Genomic DNA, 18,790 nt, shown 5'->3' with positions numbered 1-18,790 from the left:
CCACTATGAGGCAATGAAACATTTCCTAAAAACCTAGAAGTTCCTGCAATGATTCTCAGTTTTCCAACTGTTAGTGGGGAGGTAAGGGAAAAAGAACTGAAATTAGGTAAAAGGGAATTGATAGCTTAAACTTCATGACTCCAAATGAAAGACTAATTTGAGCTGGTGGCAAACTGATTGCCAATACTTGTTTTTATGATTATCAAGTAATCATGGAGATGAAGGGTTGTAGGCATATGTTGCTGAATAGAAGTTGTGTTTGGGATAACTACATCTGAAGGAAGATTAAGAACTTTTTGATTGAAAGCAATTTACCTAGAGGTGCTGTCACAGTATCCACTTCAACTACCAGCATCTTTTCTCAGGGTGAGAAGTTCTAATACACTTCTTTGCTAGCTGGGTAAACAGATGAGAGGGGTTTGCAGGAGAAAATGGAGAAAATGAGATAGGAACTTACCATTTGCTCTATTGCTAGACTTGTGGGAAGCAAGTGCCATGGTGTGACATCTCTCTTGAAACTGGCTGGATTTTTAAATGCCATGAGATTTACCTCCCTCCTTTTGAGTGTGGCTGTTATATGCAGAGACCCCTCCTCTGAAAGGAGGTGTCTCAAGGCTTTTCTGAGAGAGGCTGCACAGTGATGGCTCCCACAGCACCCAGAGCTAATAAGTGCAATCACACCAGGGAGCTCATTAGCTCTGGCTTGGCACCTTGACAGCAGCAGGCATGAGGCATCAACTGGTGTGGAGCCAACGCACATCTACTGCTGGACACGAGACAAGCTCTTGCAGGGGATGAGAAGAAAAATCTCACCTTGGGCTAAATGCAGGCTCAGAGCAAATGGTTTGGGGGAGGGAGAAGTGAAGTTTTTCTCTCCCTCATAACAGGAAGCATAGCAGAAGGGGGTGTTGTGTGGTTGCATTAGGCAAGGTACACCCTCACATAGCACTGCTCCTGTGGCATGTCTGCTTTCTCTTGATGGCTCTGTCAGCTAGACTCAACATATGAGCTGAAGGAGCTGGAAAAAAGCTGCATCCACTGCTGATGGTGTGTTGGAGAAACTACTACTAATGGGAACATGGAGACCAAGCTATCTGCTTTGTCACGACTCTCCAACCCATCTAAATCTGTGGGTGCCTTGGGCTGTGTCCTGCAGCTTTCATTTCTGTGTGAACTTGAGTGCTCATTAATAACACGTTTGACATAAGCAGTTTAAGAACTGCTCTAGTAAAATGTACTCTTTGCAGGAAAAACACTGCCAGCTCTGCTGTGCACTTTGGTTACCCATTTATAATTATCATACATGCTTTATCATGCTGCGGGTTTTTATCTCAAGGTGTGGGCAGTTCTGGAGAAGTGAACTAAATTTTATATAATTAAGACAACACTATTTTCTGCTGACCATGAAGAGTCATTATGTAATTGTGAAGGTTCTTATTAAAATACAGTGGATTGGCTCCAAAACAAAATAATTGCTTTGGGCTTTTCTGCTTTGTTTTTCCCTGCCTTGTACATAACTGGATAGCATTATTTTAGAACACTGTTTATGCTAAGTCTATTTGGTTCTCTTCTTCAAGGAGCGAAAAATGATTCTGTCAAATAAAATTACCTTATTTTGCCATAGTTGAAAGTATCTTGCCAGTGAATTGCTTTGATTTGTATTCCTGAGGTTTGTGATTTGATGTAAATGACCAGAAAGAACCATTCTAGGCCAACATGAAATAGGACATCTGTTTGTCTTTTGGGGGCTGGATTGAAGTTATAAAAAATTTACAGAATTAAGATGGTTTTTGTCTTGCTCTTTCTCGCAAGGGTTTGTCCATTGATTTTCTTGTTCCAGTCTAATGGGGAACCAAGGGGAAATATGAAATGTCAGTTCTTTTAAAGGCTGTTTTTACTGACTCTGACCACTGCCACATTCCAAATATGCCACATATTCCAAAACTTAGAAATTTCCCTAATTCTGTTCCAGAACACCTTGAAGAAGTTGTGACTGTTACAGAGGACAACTTCTTGCCCAAAATTAGAATTAATGAAGAAACCAAACCAGCCAGCAAGGCCAGAGTTTATATTGTGGAACTGTTTCATTCTCATTTTAATGACATTAACAATCAGACAAAATATTATCTGAGGTCTTGAATGTTTCAGTACTTAATGCTTTTCTTGGACTTTGAACTTACAAAATGCAATAGCACAGGGTTGTTAGCACAGAGAAAACTTCTTAACTAAATCCTTGTGTTCTTTAGAATCATTCAATTTGTGTGATGTTTGTTTGCAGATGTAAATGAGATCTAAATGCTGAAATACAAAGGGCTTGCATGAAAACCGTAGCAGCAGCTTCCTTTGCTTAAGTGTAAGTTTTCATTCATGTTACAGCATGAGTATGGCTGCTATCTCATCAGCTGTTCATCATTTTATTCCTGTAACCATGCATTTTTCACTTTTACTGCAACATAACATAAAAGCCATGGCATCTCAGAATGACCCTTAAATGTTGGTCTGTGAAACTCCTAAGCCTTTATTTGAGTGGTTGGAAAGCAGGCATCCTGCTCAGTTTCAAAGAAAACAAATAGCAGTGTTTTCTTGATTTATGGTGACATTTTGACAAGTTTGATTTACTTAGAAGAAACCTGTGCCAAAGAGGATTGCAGAATGAGGAGGAGACAATGTCACTGTATGCCACCAAAGGACATTTTCATTCTCCTCTCTGATCTCTGTGGTTGGAGGTGAGAAGAGTTCAGCCTTGGCCCTTTGTACAGGTTTCAGCTGGGATAGAGTTTGTTTTCTCCTTAGTAGGTGGTACAGTGCTCTGTTTTGGATTCAATATGAGAATAATATTGATGACACATTGACGTCTTCGTTGTTGCTCAGTAGTGCTTACCTCAAGTCAAGGACTTTTCTGTTTCCCTTGCTCTTCCAGTGAGCAGGTGCACAAGAAGCTGGGAGGGAGCATGGCCAGGACAGCCTGCCTGATCAAAGGGATATTCCATACCACAGGAACATCACATCACACATATAAACTGGCAGCACTTATTCAGAACAGGCTCAGGGACTGGCCTGATATCTGTCAGTAAGTGATGAGTAATGGAGTTGTGAATCACTTGCTATTCTTGCGGTTTTTCTCTGTTTCTTCTACTCTCCTTTTTATATTATTATGTTGTTTTTTTTTTAATTTATTACACTGTTCTTATCTGAACCCATGAGTTTATTGGTTTTTTCCCCCCGATTCTGCCCCTTGTCCCATCTGGGGAGGTAGGGGAGTGAGTGGCAGCATGGTGCTTAGTGGCCAGCTGGGGTTAAAGCATGGCACACCAGCAACTGAAATGCCATGGACTCTCCTTGGAAAACTTTCTTCTAAGGGCAGGGCAAGGATCTTCAGAAACAATATCAAACCCATCTCCAAAGTGTCTCCCTGTCTACAGTAGATTCAGGGCTTTTGGCATTCTCTGATGATTTTAACAGACACAAGTTTTCCTTTGGTTATTTCCCTGGACACTGTATCTCTTGGCTAAGAGCACTGCAGAAAAATGTACATTTCATACTAATGTTTTTACTGTTTAAGCTCCCGCCTTTTATCCAACTACTGGAACTGCGTCACTCAGACCTCAACAAGTCTGCTACATAAAGCAGATGAATACTTCCCAGAAAAACTCAGTACACATACCATTTCTCAACTGCGTTTTAGCACAGGCTAAATGAGCTAGCAAAGGTGAGCCCTAGTTGTGTAACTACCTAACAGTGGCCAGAAGAAAGCAAAGTTTTTGTTTCTTGGAATTGTCAAACATAAAGCATTTCTGCAGAAAAGCTTTATCCAGTTCTTTTCCACTTGAACACTTTGCTTCTTCAACTTGCATTTAGAATAAACAGAAGAAGAGAGAAAAACAGCTTTGCTTGGACATCTTAAATTATTAATGGTTATTCTATACCATGCAGATGATTGCTGGGGATGCTGTTTTGGGACGCAAATGAGTGCAGTCCCTGGAAATCAGTGTCATTTTGCCTCTATCTCTCCAGTGATAGGCATCAGCCCCTATGGATCCAGCCTCACCTTGCTGCCACCACTGGTTCCCCTCCTGTTTTCTCTAGAACGTGGAGAACACTTCTCTTAATTTGCAGAGAGCCTTTAGGTGCCTGGATAGCAGAAGAGAAACTGAGGAAATGGAGATACATAATCCTATTTTTTGACTGTGGTGCTTTTACAAAATTTTCTAGCACTGAAGTGGGTTCTTGCTGCAGCCGGAGTCCCTAAGGGTTTCATCTTAGTTTGGAGAAAGACTAAATTCTGCTGAGCTTCCTATCATGCTTTTTAATTTATTACCAGAATCTTAATAAAGGGTCTTGCAGTATTTGAGTTAATTAATTTCTCTCTTGGTTCTCAGTTACTGAAGGTCAGACTGTCCTAAGAGAAGGAATCCTTGCAGAGAATATAACTGACTATTGTGTACAAAACATGCTGACTTTAATGAAGCAGAGATCAAAATCATATAAGGAAAGACAGATAATGAAGGAAAAACCAAGATGTGACATTTTAATAATCAGCCATTTGAGGCTACAACTGAAGGAATAAATGCATGTATTTTTATTTATTTAAGCAATTCTTTGATATGCCTTAACGTATCTATGTAAAGACATTCCACACAAAACATTTCTTGACAAGTCTATTGATACACTAACTTTATATAATAATTATATTTTGAAACAAATTGTGATGGTAAAAAATATTAAGTCAAAATTTCTATGTCTTGCGAATGCACATCTATATATAAGCACATCAAACAAAATACTTTACTTTTGACAATATTAGGCTACCAGTGTAAGTGGTGATTCACAACAGAAATTAAATTACCTTTTTTTGTTTTTTCCTCTTAGCAACCAGCTTGAAAGAACTTTAATCTCCTGCATGCACAAGAGAACCCTTAAAGCTTTGAAATTTATGGTTTGAGATACTGTATTTAAAAAAAAAAAAAAAAAAGTGAAGCATTTTAAAAGATAGCTCATTATTTTGTGAAAGGCTCTAGGATGTTGTGGTCTGTGTCAAGATGTTTCAGCTTTCAAGGTATGTAAAAGAGGCTTAACAAAGGAATAAGACATGGGCTCTGGTTGTCTTTTCCATGTCATGATCTGGATATGCCAAGATATTCTCACTATTTCTTAACAATTGTGCCTGTTCAGGAAGATTTTGGAAGCTTGGAGAGGTTGTAGAGTTACAACATAATAATGAATTTTAGTTTTATGAGTGAGACAGTTTTAAAAACCTGTAATCTACAAACTATCCAGCCTCATGTCTGTGCCTGTAAGATCATGGAACAGCTCCTCCTGGAAGACATGTCAAGGCATGTAGATGACAGGGAGGTGATTAAAGACAGCCAGAATGGCTTTACAAAGAGAAAATCATGCCTGGCTAATTTGGGGATGTATGGTAGAGTGGCTGGGTTGGTGGATAAGGGAAGAGAAAATGATGTCCTCTACTATGACTTCTTTAAGGCCTTTGAAGCTGTTCCACAGAAAATCTTTGTTGCTAAATTGGAGAGGTATGGATTTAATGGATGGAATATTGAATGGATTAGGAATTGGATGAAAGGCAGCATCCAAAGAGTTGTACTCTATGGCTCAGTGTCCAAAGGATATCAGTACTAAGTGTTGTCCCTCAGGGAGAGGACTTTCCATATGGAAGTGGTTTGATGCCTTTAATAAAGAGATGGGCACCATCATTAAATTTAGAGAACACGCCAAGACACCCCATGAGACTAGGAATGCCATCAGAGGGATCCTGACAGGCTTGAGAAGTGGGTCAGTGGGAATCTCCTGAAGTACAACAACTCCAAGTGCAAGGTGCTGTGCCAGGATTGGTGAAATCACTAGTATCAGTGCAGTCTGAGTAACAAATGCATTGAGTGCTTCCCTGCAGAGAAGGACTTAAGGATATTGATGAATGAAAAATTGAACGTGACCTGGCAACGTGTGCTGGCAGCCCAGAAAGACAATTGCATCCTAAGCTATATAAAAGGAGCTGTGGCCAGCATTTCCAGATGTACAGTTCTTTTCCTCTAATGTGCTCATGCAAAATCCCAGCTGGAGTACTGCATCCAGTGATAAGGTCCCAAGCATAAGAAAGCCATGAACCCTTTGGAATGAATCCAGAGGAGAGCCAGGAAAATCATGAGAGGGCATAAGAGAGATCCTATTGAGAACTTGCAATATTTAAAGGGGGATCATAAAACAGATGGAGAGTGACTTTTTACCAGACCCTGTAAGAAGACAAGGAGTAATGGCTGTAAACCAAAGGAGCGTAGATTTAGACTGAAAATTAAAAATAAAAATTCTTTACTATGAGGGTGGTGAGGCACTGGGACAGGCACTTCCCAGAGAAGTTGTGGATCCCCCATTTTTGGAGTTGTTCAAGGCCAGGCTGGATGGGACTTTAAGCAAACAGGTCTGATGAAGGATGTCCCTGCCTGTGGAACTAGAAAGTCTTCCAAGATCCTTTCCAACACATAATCATTCTACGATTCTATGTAAAGGGTTTCACTAGGTTTAATATTTATAAATATACTGGGATGGAAAGTCATTTACATAATTTTTTATCAACAATTTTGTTCCATACATCAAGGCATGATGACAGAGTTTGACCACACTTCAAAGTCCTGATTAAAAACTCAGGGTGACAACATGCCTAGTGTTTTTTCACATGTTTAAAAACAATAGTTCATTAAGTGGAAGCAAAATATCAAATCAGTTCCTTCAAAAATTCAGTGAGTAATTAAGATAAGTAGTGTACTTTTTCTAAATGATTCTTTGCAAACTTGCCTTTCAGTGATTACTTTTTGCTTATTCTCCTAGCTTTAAGAAAACACCAGCTCCATCAGATCTGATTTACTTACAAATGCAGTTCATGAATTTCCCGTCAGTACTTCATGGTTCTTCTAAGGTATGCAACATTGCAGAACTACAGAGGAACTAAAGATTTTAAATTATTTTTTAAAGATTTTTTTAGAGGAACTAAAAATTTTAAATTTAATATTTTTCAGATTAGAGCTCATATGTCTTTTCTATACTTTCAGGTACCTGAAACACTTTAAGTAATTCAAAATTAATCTGATTCAAAAAGAGCAGTTACACTTCTGCAGATTTTGACTATAAGTCAATGGCTCTTCCCTGCCCATTCTTGCTTTCATTAATATTTAATAAAATTACAAAATTACTGTTGTGCAGTTTCACTTTGAACTTATTCAAGGGGTAAAAGTGATAAATCAGTCAGTGGCTCATATCTAGAATAAAGAAAATGGGAGGAATTCCTGAAAGACTAGCAGTTTGTTAGCCATAAACTGCACAGCTCTCACTGAACTCAGAATGTATCAGAGAAAATCCCTTGTGCAGCTTTCTTGCCTGCCTACTTGTGAATATTGGGATTTATACATGGGTAAACCAAAAATGCTGCTGAGACAGCAGTAACTCTGAAGTTTAATGTCTTTTTTTTCTCTCCCCCCAATTCTTAGCAGCCTTTCAAAGCTCCATAGTTGAGATTCTGTACACTGAAGTCTTGTGCCAGAAGGACACTGTGTGCAGACCTTTGAGACAGTAGTTAAAAGAACCAAACCACTAATGATCACCCCGGGCAACAGCTAGCAGAACACACATACAAATTAAAAGTTGTTCATAATAGCAAAAGCTTTGTCCTTTAGAGAGTACGTGTTCCAGGGAATGAGAAAAATAATTTTTTTCAAGAGTTTTCATTACATTTAAATTATTTTTCTTCAGAAAGTCATTTCCCGTGCAGGTTTGTTTTCAAGAACAATATTGCACTGATCTAAGTTGCCACAGAAAGCGTTTCAGTTCATATTTGAAAGAGTTATGCATCTGAAAACCTGCACAGAATCTAACATTTTATAAAGTGGAAAGATAGAGAGGTGAATGTAAGAAACTCCAATTTTTTAAACTTTTATTTTCTAAAATTTATTTACAAAGAATTCTCATTGTAATATTAATAAATGCCAACAGTGGTCACGGATAACACATGCAGATATTCTGGACTGTATTTTATAAGAGGCATAGGAAAATGTGCAGTTGTATGCAGCTCTGGCTGTGTTTCACATCAGTCATTCTGCATGATTTTGCATAGAACACTTTAGCTCCTCCTGACTTCGAGCTGTACAGAATTTACCTAACCAAACAAGTAATCTGCTTCAACTGTTCCTGGGGCCTATTCAAACAGCCTGCTTTTGGGCTGTTTGTTATCTTTTAATAGGAATCTTCCCAGTTATCTCCTTCTACCACTTAAAGAGGCTATTTAGCTATAACATTTGACATAAGAGCTACTGGAGTTTAACATGCAGTGGGTGTAGTAACAGAAATTAAGATGCGATAATTACAAAAATCCCATCTTAATTCCTGTAACTATGGTCAAACATCACTATTCAAGATTTCTGAGGTGCATTTCTGATAAATGTTTTAGACTGTGTAATTTTACAATAAAAACAAACTCTTGGAATTAAAAATAACTTCTATTTTGAAAATAAATATAAATTATGTAAGCAAAGATTTTGTACTTATTGGTGCTATTAATATTTCTGCTTATTGAAAAAGCAGCCATATAAATGAGCACAGCTGGACAGTTATGTGTCTGCAGGCCTGACTTGGGATTCACTAATATTGTCTTAATAAATCTATTTGTTCCAAACCATAGGAAACAGGACAGGTCTTGTCAGACATTTACAGATGTATCAGAAGGACCAAGAAGTATTCTTGATCAGAATTTCATAGACTGTGGCAAAAGCTAGCCATGCACACATCTCTGATATTGCAGAACTGTTCTTTAGCCATAAATTGATAGTTTCCTTCTGTCGCCCTCCTAGAGAACATCTTTTTTACAACCCTTCAAAACAATTCTAAATTTAAAGCACATCATGAGAATAATTAATTAGTTTTTTTAGATCCACTGTTGCCCACCTGTGAATAAGAATTTAAAGGAATTTCACAGTGACAGATTACAGGAAGTTTATTTCCTAGCACAGTGCACATTTTTTGTTGTCACTCTCTAGGGTTTTCATTGGATTTGCAACCTTGAAGAAAACTCTAAAAAACAGATGAATGAGGGGGAAAAAACTCCTCAGCTGGAGATGCAAACCTGGTGAGAACTTAATTGAAATCAATAGAGGATTAAATGAAGGGAAAGTTTATTGTAAAAATAAAATATTTCAGTCTGACAAAAAGCAAGAAGAAAATTCAGTCTTTCAGAATGGAATTCATTCTTGTGCTTATGATAGCTGTGAACCCTGAACCTAAGATGATTTTTTTTTTTGAGGATTGTATCTTTTTTAGTTATAGCAGAACTTTCAAGGTGACATCTCTGGACTTCTGAAAAATGAATTGGGCCACCTCCATATGGACTTGGCTGTTCAGTTTCGAAGCTTGGTTTCTGTTTTCTTAAGCACTTGAATCTTGTGTCTGAACCATGACAGGTGATACTCATTTCCACAGAAGATGTTCTCCTGGCGAGTAGTAACTGTATACCTACTTGGTATATGCAGAGCTATACTGTAACCAGGACAAAGAATAAACTTTTTAAACCAAAAGAAATTCACCAGGGAGCAACTGACAGAACAAGAGGACACAGTCTCAAGCCATGCCAAGGGAAATACAGGTTGGATATTAGGAAAAAGTTTTTCATGGGAAGAATAATGAAGTACTGGAATGGTCTGTCCAGGGAGGTGGTGGACTCACCATCCCTGGATGTGTTTAAAAAAAGACTGGATTTGGCACTCAGTGCCATAGTCTAGTTGTGGTGTTAGGGCTGGGTTGGACTTGATCTTCAAGGTCATTCTGTTGAATTCTGTTGGAACACTTCCATGACCACAGTGTTCTGGTGAGTCCTTAAATGTCCTTGAACATTACTTCTAAGTGATTTTAGATTAATTTTCACAGTGTGTTCATTCCTCACATCCCCTATTTTACTAGGATATTGTGTTTTATATTGGCTTCTCAAAGACTTCAGGTGCTCTACTGGTAGTGAAAAAGAGAATTTAAACTGTTTCTCTACTGCTTTTCAGGGAGGACCATATTGCTCTGGTTGCTCTGTGTTGAATATACCATGGTAACAATAATGAAAAAGGAACTCCTGTTCATGGTCATGCTTGTAGAGAGGTTTGGAAATGAAGAAACTTTGCATGTTTAAATTTTCTTTCAGAGAGGTAGACAGGAAGAAAAGTGTCTCCTAAGAGATTTAAAGCTAGGAATATATAGACTGAAATGAACTGAAAACCTTGGAAAACCTACTGACAAACAGAACTAGTCACTTGGATTATTTCTAGTGTTAGGCACTACAGCCTGTGATCTATTCTTTGCATTTTTATTGCCTAGAAAACCTACTCTTTGCTTTCACAACCACCTATATAGCAGCACACCTGGCTTCATGAATGCTCTGGATCACAAATGGATCACAAACACCGTGGTGGTTTGTTGTCATGAAATGTGTGAGGAGAAGGAAGGTGTGATCACTTACAGACATTCACACTGCTTGGCACCACACACAGCAAGCAGCAGGATGAGCACACACAACAACTTCAGCTGGGAAGTGTGAGCACAGCATGCCATGAAGGATGTACCCTGTAGGAGTGCTTGCTCTGCCTGGCTTCACACCACAGCCATATGGACAGTCAGGACTATCTTCAGCAATGGCCTGCTGTTCCTGGCCTCAAGCTGTGTGTGAGCTACCAGTTACAGGTGAGGGCACAGTGCTCTAAAACACTCTGTGCAGCTTTTTAGCTGACTAGACCAGAAATTCCAACAGTTTGTAGTGAATGTTGGTGTTTTAGCAGCAAGCAGAGGCAAGACACAGAGGTTTCTCTCCAGAACCTGAACTCCTGTAACTTGATGTCACAAGCTAAAGAGAGAGCTGCTCTTACAGGCAGGCACTGTAGGCTACAGCGCACCCCATGTTTCTTCTGGTGGCACTGACTGTCAATGCCAAGCTTATGGGGAGGGAATCCATCAGGACAATCAGAGCAAAAGAAAATACATATTAGCTGTAACACTTCTCTTTAAAGTAGAGAGGATCAGTTCACAGTGAGGGAGCTAAGATGTAAGACTATGTGACTTCACCTTGAATGGCATTGTTTATTTTTAAAAGATTACTGTGTAAAAACAAGTGACTGTTATGACAATGGATAGGTCTCAAGGAACTTTAACAAAAAAATTTTATTCAATCATCATGAATCTGTGGACTGGGAAACTGTGTTGCTTACCAAAAAGTTGTTAGGTAGGACAGGGAGAAAAGACAGAGAAAATCACAGCAATCAAACTGAACAATGATGTGCATGCAGGCACAGGAGATAGAATCATAAAGAGCTCATAAAACACTATTTCTTTTCCACCTGTGTGTCCCCTGTAGTTGCACTTTTTTAGAACCTCAGTCCTGCAGATCAGCAAAGCCTTCCATTGACTGCAAGACTCAGGGAAATCCTGTATGTATGGAAGTCCCAGGTATCTACCTGGGCCAAAAAATATTTAAAAACAGTGTTTCCTTACTTAGGAAATCTTCTTACTAAGAAAAACTGATTTCCTTAGAAATCCCGCCTGCTATTCTGAAACTTGAAGTTACAGGTTCTTGCTTTACAGCATGCCTTAGGTTTAATAGATGAATATACAGAGTTCTAGATGAGGTTAATAGAAATACCTGAAATGGAATATTTTGTGTTTTTAAAATTTTGTTTGCCACAGCTTTTTAACACCAACTAGTGTTTTAGAGAAAAGCTCTGGAAATCTGTCTTGGAAGAGATTCCCAGAGATGCTAATGAATGCAGAGATGCTTTCTGTGAAGAAATTAGTATATTAACATCGGAAATAGCTTTTTGAATTTAAGAAGACAGGCATAACTTCAGTGAAAAAGACATAAAAAACATCATGTTCCTTAAAGAAAGCTGGATAATAATCCTCAGAAGTTGAAATCAATAGAATTAAGAGCCAGAAAATCCTCGCTACTCAAATTACGCCTCTTTGGTATGCATATTGCTTTTGTGAATAATTATGATTAAATATTTATTAAGTGACATAAGGAAAGCTGGTTCTCTTCACTTTTCTGAAAATGAGTCATTTCAACAGACTAACACTATCTGATCTAAGCTTTTAAAGCTTAAGAAAGAAACTTGTAATAAAACAGAATACATTCAAACAGATAAAGATGTGATGCTGAGAAAATTGAAACATAGACAATGCCAAGTGAAAAACTTGAGCTACAAGACAAAGTAAGGCATAGGTGCTTTGTAGATGTGCCTTATCCATAGGTGAGATTCTGAGGTCAGAACATGTGTAGTCTTTGAAAACCTGTGGGTGTGTCAGTGACACAAATTACCCTTTATTTTAGTAGAGACAGAATTTTCCTTGAATATTTCCTTGGAATATTTTTACCATGTGGATGCAAAAGAAGAGTTTTAAAATATACTCAATAGCTGAGTTATGCAGAGACTGAGAGTTGATATCAGCCAGAGCCTACTAACAGCTGAAATCAACAGAGGTAAGAAAAGAGCACTTTCCATTTCTTTTAACACTTATATTTCCTCTAAACAGAAGAATTCTGGAGATAATCATGTCATATTATTTTATTGTGCTTGTACACTTTCAGTGCTCCTATTGGCAAGATAAATGAAGCTGATTAAATTTGATGCTATTTTTAAATGTTACAGAAATAAAGCAAAAATAAATCAGACCTTCTGTCTCCTGACTTCTTTTTTATACTTCCAAAAGGGAAAATTATTTCCTTCCATGCACTGTAGAAAGTGACTCACGTTCCTACATATTTTACTTACCTGAAAGTTGCTTCCTGTGAAGATGTCAAATTTTCTTCTAACTTTATTTTTTATTTTGGGTGTTTAGCTGAGATATCCTCTAAATATTGCCATATAAATTTATTTCAAGTCATTCATCTACATTCCTTCTGGGAAACAAGATTAATTTTTAGTAATTTTCTAAAAAAATTACTGAGTAGGTATGTGTCATATTTAATTTGCTTTTAAACTGTGAAGCCTTATACCATATTTGAGAAAAACATTGCATCAAATATTTTAAAATGCTTGGTTACTTGGTTGAGCTCATAAATAAATGAGTATCTTGACACTGCCACAGAAATCATGAGAGGTACAAACAGATGTGATGTTGGGAGTTCATTCACCTCATTCAGTCCGTGCAAAGGCAAAGCCAGGCATACTTGCCTGTCCAGCAAAGATGCTTTTCCAACCTGTTCTGTTGGAAAATAAGTGCAGGAATGAGAACTTCAAAATTTCTCCTTATTAGACTGTTGTAGAGCCTTGAAAATATCCTGATGTCATTTTAATCTGCATATATTTTATTTTTCTCCCTGGAAACTGAAATTCATGGTTCAGCTGGTGGCCATTCCCATGAAAAAAAGTTCTGCAACAATGCTGTCATTCTGCTTAAATGTGGATATTTTCTTAGTCTGAAGCATGATTTCACTACCTCCAAAGCACCACATCAGTTACACTTCTGCAGCATTACAGTAGTGCAAGAGCACTTTGTCTTGCTGTCCTTAAACCATCCATATACCAGATACCAGAATGCCTTTGTCTTGTTTAGAGGTTGTGCAAGGCAGACCTTCCAAAACCAGAGTAAAAGAATTCTCTAGTACAATGGTTTAACAGGATAGAGACATTTAGGAAAACTTTCAAAAGGTATATAATGGACACTCCGGCAATATTTTTTGTAAAAATGCTGAAACTAAAAAGAAAACTGACCATGAAAAAAGACAACATCTTTTTGAATGGGGAAAAAAATACTATTTGGCTATTTATTAAAAGATATGAAAATAAAGGTCTCTTTTTGTCTAAATGCCACTGCAGATGTAAAACAAATGTATTTTTGGGATCCATAAATGAAAATCTGATCTTTTGTAAAATACAGCAGCAAAAAAATACTGTATAGTGTAAAAACATAATTGGAACTGTCAGTGATGTATTTCATTTCTATTGAAGGGTTTACTCCTGCAGAATTTTTCATGAAGCTCTAAGTAACCATTAAATCTCAAATGGAATCAGTCAGCCTCTCTGCTGTCCCTGACACAAGTCTTATCATATTTATCAAAAGGTAGAGCTGGATAAACGATTGAATAAATGAATGAAATTTGCATTCATACAGCAATTTTCATCTGCACAGAACAGAAAGAAAGTTAGAAAGTGAAGAAAAAAAAATCCTTTCAAATTAAAAATAGTACCTTTGCTAAGCAGTGTGAGGTGACTGATATTTATTGTTCCAGGAGGGGGAAGATTAGAACTCAGCGGAAAGAATCTGACTCAGAGAACATCTGATGAAAGAGTAGGGTTTATTATTTCTCATTCTGGAATGGAAAACAGCCTCTTAGCTGTGAAATAGTTATCTGTACTGCCAGCTAGCTTAAATAGCCAATACAAATGGAACATTTCCTCAGGTCACCTTATGACCTGCTGTGGTTATTAGTAGTCTCATTTTGAAATTCATTTCTTTTTCATAAGTTATGAAAAGAAGAGCAAGTATCAGAAAGTTTAGGAGGAAAAATTTGTTCAGTGCCTTATAGAAAGTTTTTCAGATTTGGGGTTCAAGAGATTAGCTTAGATTGGTGTGCTGGAATGGTTTTGATGAGCTAACCACAGCTTCAGAAAGAGCCCCACGTTTGGGAGCAGACATGGAGCTGTTCTCCGGTCGGGGCTCTGTCTAACCTGGGCACATCACAGACCTGCTCAATACAGAAGAAAGGAAGCCCCAGAGAGCCTGCCAAATCTTCCAAACATAGCCTATTTCTTTGTTAAATCTTGTCCAAATTTTCCCCAAGTACATGAGAATTTCTCTCTCAGCATCAGAAAATAGTGGATATAGACCATCCTCAAGGAGAATTCTTTCTCAGCAGGACCAAAAGCCTAATCCATTCACATGTACATTGAAAAAGAGAAATTGTTTAATAGAACAATTACAGGTTATTCAGATTAATTTTATTGACTAATGTAGATAAAATCTGCTGCTCTTTGTAACAACTCCTATGCTCTTTCTTTGAATAGAAGACTGCTGCTTCATTTACAGGCTGAAGAAATTATAAATATGGAAAGAAATATTAACACTGAGTACAAAAAGACAACTCTTAAGGGGTATCATCAGAAAAATGTACATTTTGAAGTAAATTGGTTTTTTCTTATATATACCACAAACTGATACCTTAACACTTTTACTGATATTTTAGAAAGCATAGACTTCTAAAGAGTGCATGTTTATATTCTCAATAGAAAATGCAATCTTCTCCTGGAAAGCAGAAGAATTATATACTAGTCTGTAAAGGTGATACATGGATGTTTTACATTAATTTTATGACAGCATGTCACTAGCTAGATGTTCTATAAGACAGAAATTATTAAATGTGTCTAAATATACAGTGTCAGAGAAATTTCTCTAATGATATTTTAAGAACTGGAAAAGTTTTCTCTATCATATACATAGATTTTGAAAGATAACTCTACATTATAAAAAAATGAGAGCTCTGGGAAGAAACCTAAACTGTATCATGCAAATACAGTAATGAATTTTTCATCTAGTGATCCTGTGAAAGATCTCTAAAGCATTTAGATTCAGTCAGAATAGAATTAATGAATAAATACAATTAATGTCATATAACTAAGAGTAACCTTCATAGTTTTGTAAAGTTTTTAGAAGCTTTGTTGAACAATTCCTGTATCATCTGTTATGAGATCATGAATTTAGCTGATGAACACAGCTGTAGTAATATGTAGGCACAGGGTTCTGAAGCTCATTAATCAGATCTAGCCAGATAGTTTAAGACTTTTAAAATACTTTTTTTCCAGTCTGAATAAACCTAACATTCAAAATTCCATTTGTGGAATGGAATTGTCATTTTTGGCATATTCTTTGAATTTCAAAATCTGTTTTTAGTTAGCGAACAAAAAATAGAGACGTTCCCAATGTGAACTAATTAATAGAATATTTCACTTCAATATGTCCAGTTGATACAACTTTCCTGTCATTAGTACTAAAAACTTGCACAGGTACCTTGCAAAGTTTTGTTTGGGAGGAGTCTTAATTTTGCTTTCTGGGTAAATTGGGATATTCCCATATGGGATAATCCCCATATCTGAAAGTTTAAAAAGTTTTACATTCCTTAACTATTTAGATCATATAAATATACTGGATTTGGTATTGTACTATATCAGATATATTCCCTTTAAAGATATCTATATTTTCAAGACTGACAGAAAGAAATCTAGAAAGAGAAAAAATATATTATTTGTATGATATTATTAAAGAAAATTTTCATTTTAGTCTCCACTTCTTTCCTGTGTGGAAGATACCAGGGCACGAAATGAGAAAATATCACAGCCTGCATTTCCTGTAGAGAAAAATATGATTTCTCCATGAGACAACTTGACATATACACTTACTTCTGAGTATATGGTTTCTTTGAATATGAGTTCAGTGCCAGCATGACACTGAAGACATGATCAGCTTTGTCAATGTAATAATCAAAACCTGAGCACCTAAAGCACATTATCCACTGGAAAAAAATGTTTATTTCCATGTTGATCACAGCATGGCACCAAAATGAAATTACTAGTGTTTTCTATGGAGTCCTCATTTCAAGGGTAAGACCTCACTAAAAGAAGAGTTGGAACCTGAGTGTTTTAGGATGAGGTAGCTGTACACAGATGCTGACTTTGGTACTGCAAAGTTACTGAGGTGTAGGGTTATGGTCCAGCTGACTATCATGTTTGGGAGTCAATTCCCAATTAGTGATCACTGGGGTTGGTCCATCCTCCCTCTCTTTCCCAGGATTTATATCTTAATCCTGCCTTATTACACTGGTTTTGTAAATAAAATACTTATTTTTCCCTCATGGTCAAGTAATTTTTTATTTTTATTTGGTTATAGCTCAGTACGTTGTTACAGTTATTTCAGGGCTTGATGATGGCTACTTAGTTGTTTCTTGTCTCCCTGTGGGAGCTTTTATTGGTTTATTCATTTTTAATTACTTCATGTGGCTTGTTAGCAGCGGCGAAACTTGTGCAAGTTAGGAATAGAGTGAAGACAGAAAGCAAAAGACAGATGACATAGAAGTATATAATACTTAAAAGTCATAGCACTTAATTGCAAGTCAAGGGACCCACAAAAAAGCCTTTTCGCTGTCAATAAGGCCAAGGTATAGATATATGTCATGTCTGAACATGCAAATTAAGAGCACAGTTCTTCATCTTACAATTTTTTAAACAAAAATAAATTAAATTTCTTCTAGGTTCTAAGTGAATGTTTATTGAAGTTATTCTCGGTAACACCACTGCTTGTTTATTATTTTACATTTGGCGGTCATGCTTATCTACATCTGCTAGAAAAATCATGAAAATATCCTCATTTGGAATATTACAACCATAAATCATTTGGAATCACCTGAAAACAGGTATTTCTACTTTTGAGGCAGGACTTAAATAATGTGACTCTTATCAAGACACTAAGTCTTCTGTTTCCACAGGTGTAAACTCTCTGAGTCCTTACTGGATTTCCTGTGGCAGAAGGGAAGTGTTCAAAACAGAGTTAGAAAAACTTCAGAGGAGCTATTAAGCAAAAGGAGAGCTCAGTAAAATTTCTGTTGGAACCATATTGCCAAAAGTATCAATTAGCTCTCAGAATAAAGCAGAAGAGTGAAAGAGGCTGATGATTTGCACTGATTCTTCCAGTAGCCATTGCAAAAACTGAGGCATTGACTCATAATTTTAAAGACTATTCACTCTAATATGTATTTAGGAAAAAAGAATTTGTAAATAAAGAACATCATACTCAGTGTTGCTGATATAAACGGATGGTGCAATGACAGGTTTGAAGATTTTGGGTTTGTGTCTGCTTCATCTGCCCAGCCTTCTGCTGAAGTTCAGAAGATGCTGTAATGCACCTTGCATTCACAAGTGAAACTGTCCCTGGAACTCAGGATTTGCTTCCCACAAGTCAGATTTTTTCCTTTTTGTAAAGTCAGGCCAGGGCTCGAAGCCTGAGACTTAATGCTCAATATGTGCAGCATAAAAAGGCAGAGAAGGATGTCCAGGCAGAAGCTTCTGCTCTACATATCTTTTTCACATAAAAGTAGGTGCTGGAGCTGTATTTTCTGGTTGAAAGTCAGTGTCTCCATCACATTCCCATTCATATGTCTTCCCTACATATGTAGAAAGGTTTCTCTCCTTCGGGCATGGAAGATATTCACAATTCTGCTAATACTGTTCAATTAACTCATCTGTAAGTTAGCAACTATGGATAACTATTTTCTCTTATTGTACCTATTTAAAGCACACAAGAAATGTTGTCAGGTTCCAAAATCTCTGTTTGTGGACCCTTGAGATCCTACCTATGTAAAGCTGCTAAAGACCTCCAAAAAAAAATGTTAGTTTTGCTACTGTCACAAACTACGGGACATTAGTAAACATTTCTTCCTTGGCTTAGACTTCCCTGAGCTTTCAAATCCATTTATACTTTCCAAATCCAAACCAACCTGGGAAAATCAATTCTACTGTGTGATTACACAAATCATAAAAAAATACCCCTTCCTGACTGTCTTAAATCTGTCACTTTGTATTACCATCTGACTCCCTCAGCTCTTTGAGGTCAATAGTAATTTCTTATATCCCTTCTTCATGTGAATTATAGTTTCCATGCTGTTATCTTATGCCCCCTCATCTATTTAATTTCATAGATGAAGAACCTGTTCAATCTTGTCATGTAGAGAAGTCATTCTGCACCTCTGATTATCCTTATTGAATTTTGATGT

Source organism: Pseudopodoces humilis, chromosome 3 (assembly GCF_049639895.1).
Source record: "Pseudopodoces humilis isolate 2021_Gansu_Grassland_sample_001 chromosome 3, ASM4963989v1, whole genome shotgun sequence".
NCBI classification, from domain to species: Eukaryota; Metazoa; Chordata; class Aves; order Passeriformes; family Paridae; genus Pseudopodoces; species Pseudopodoces humilis.
The sequence above is the reverse complement of the archived record's forward strand: the minus strand, read 5'-3'. Positions refer to the sequence as shown.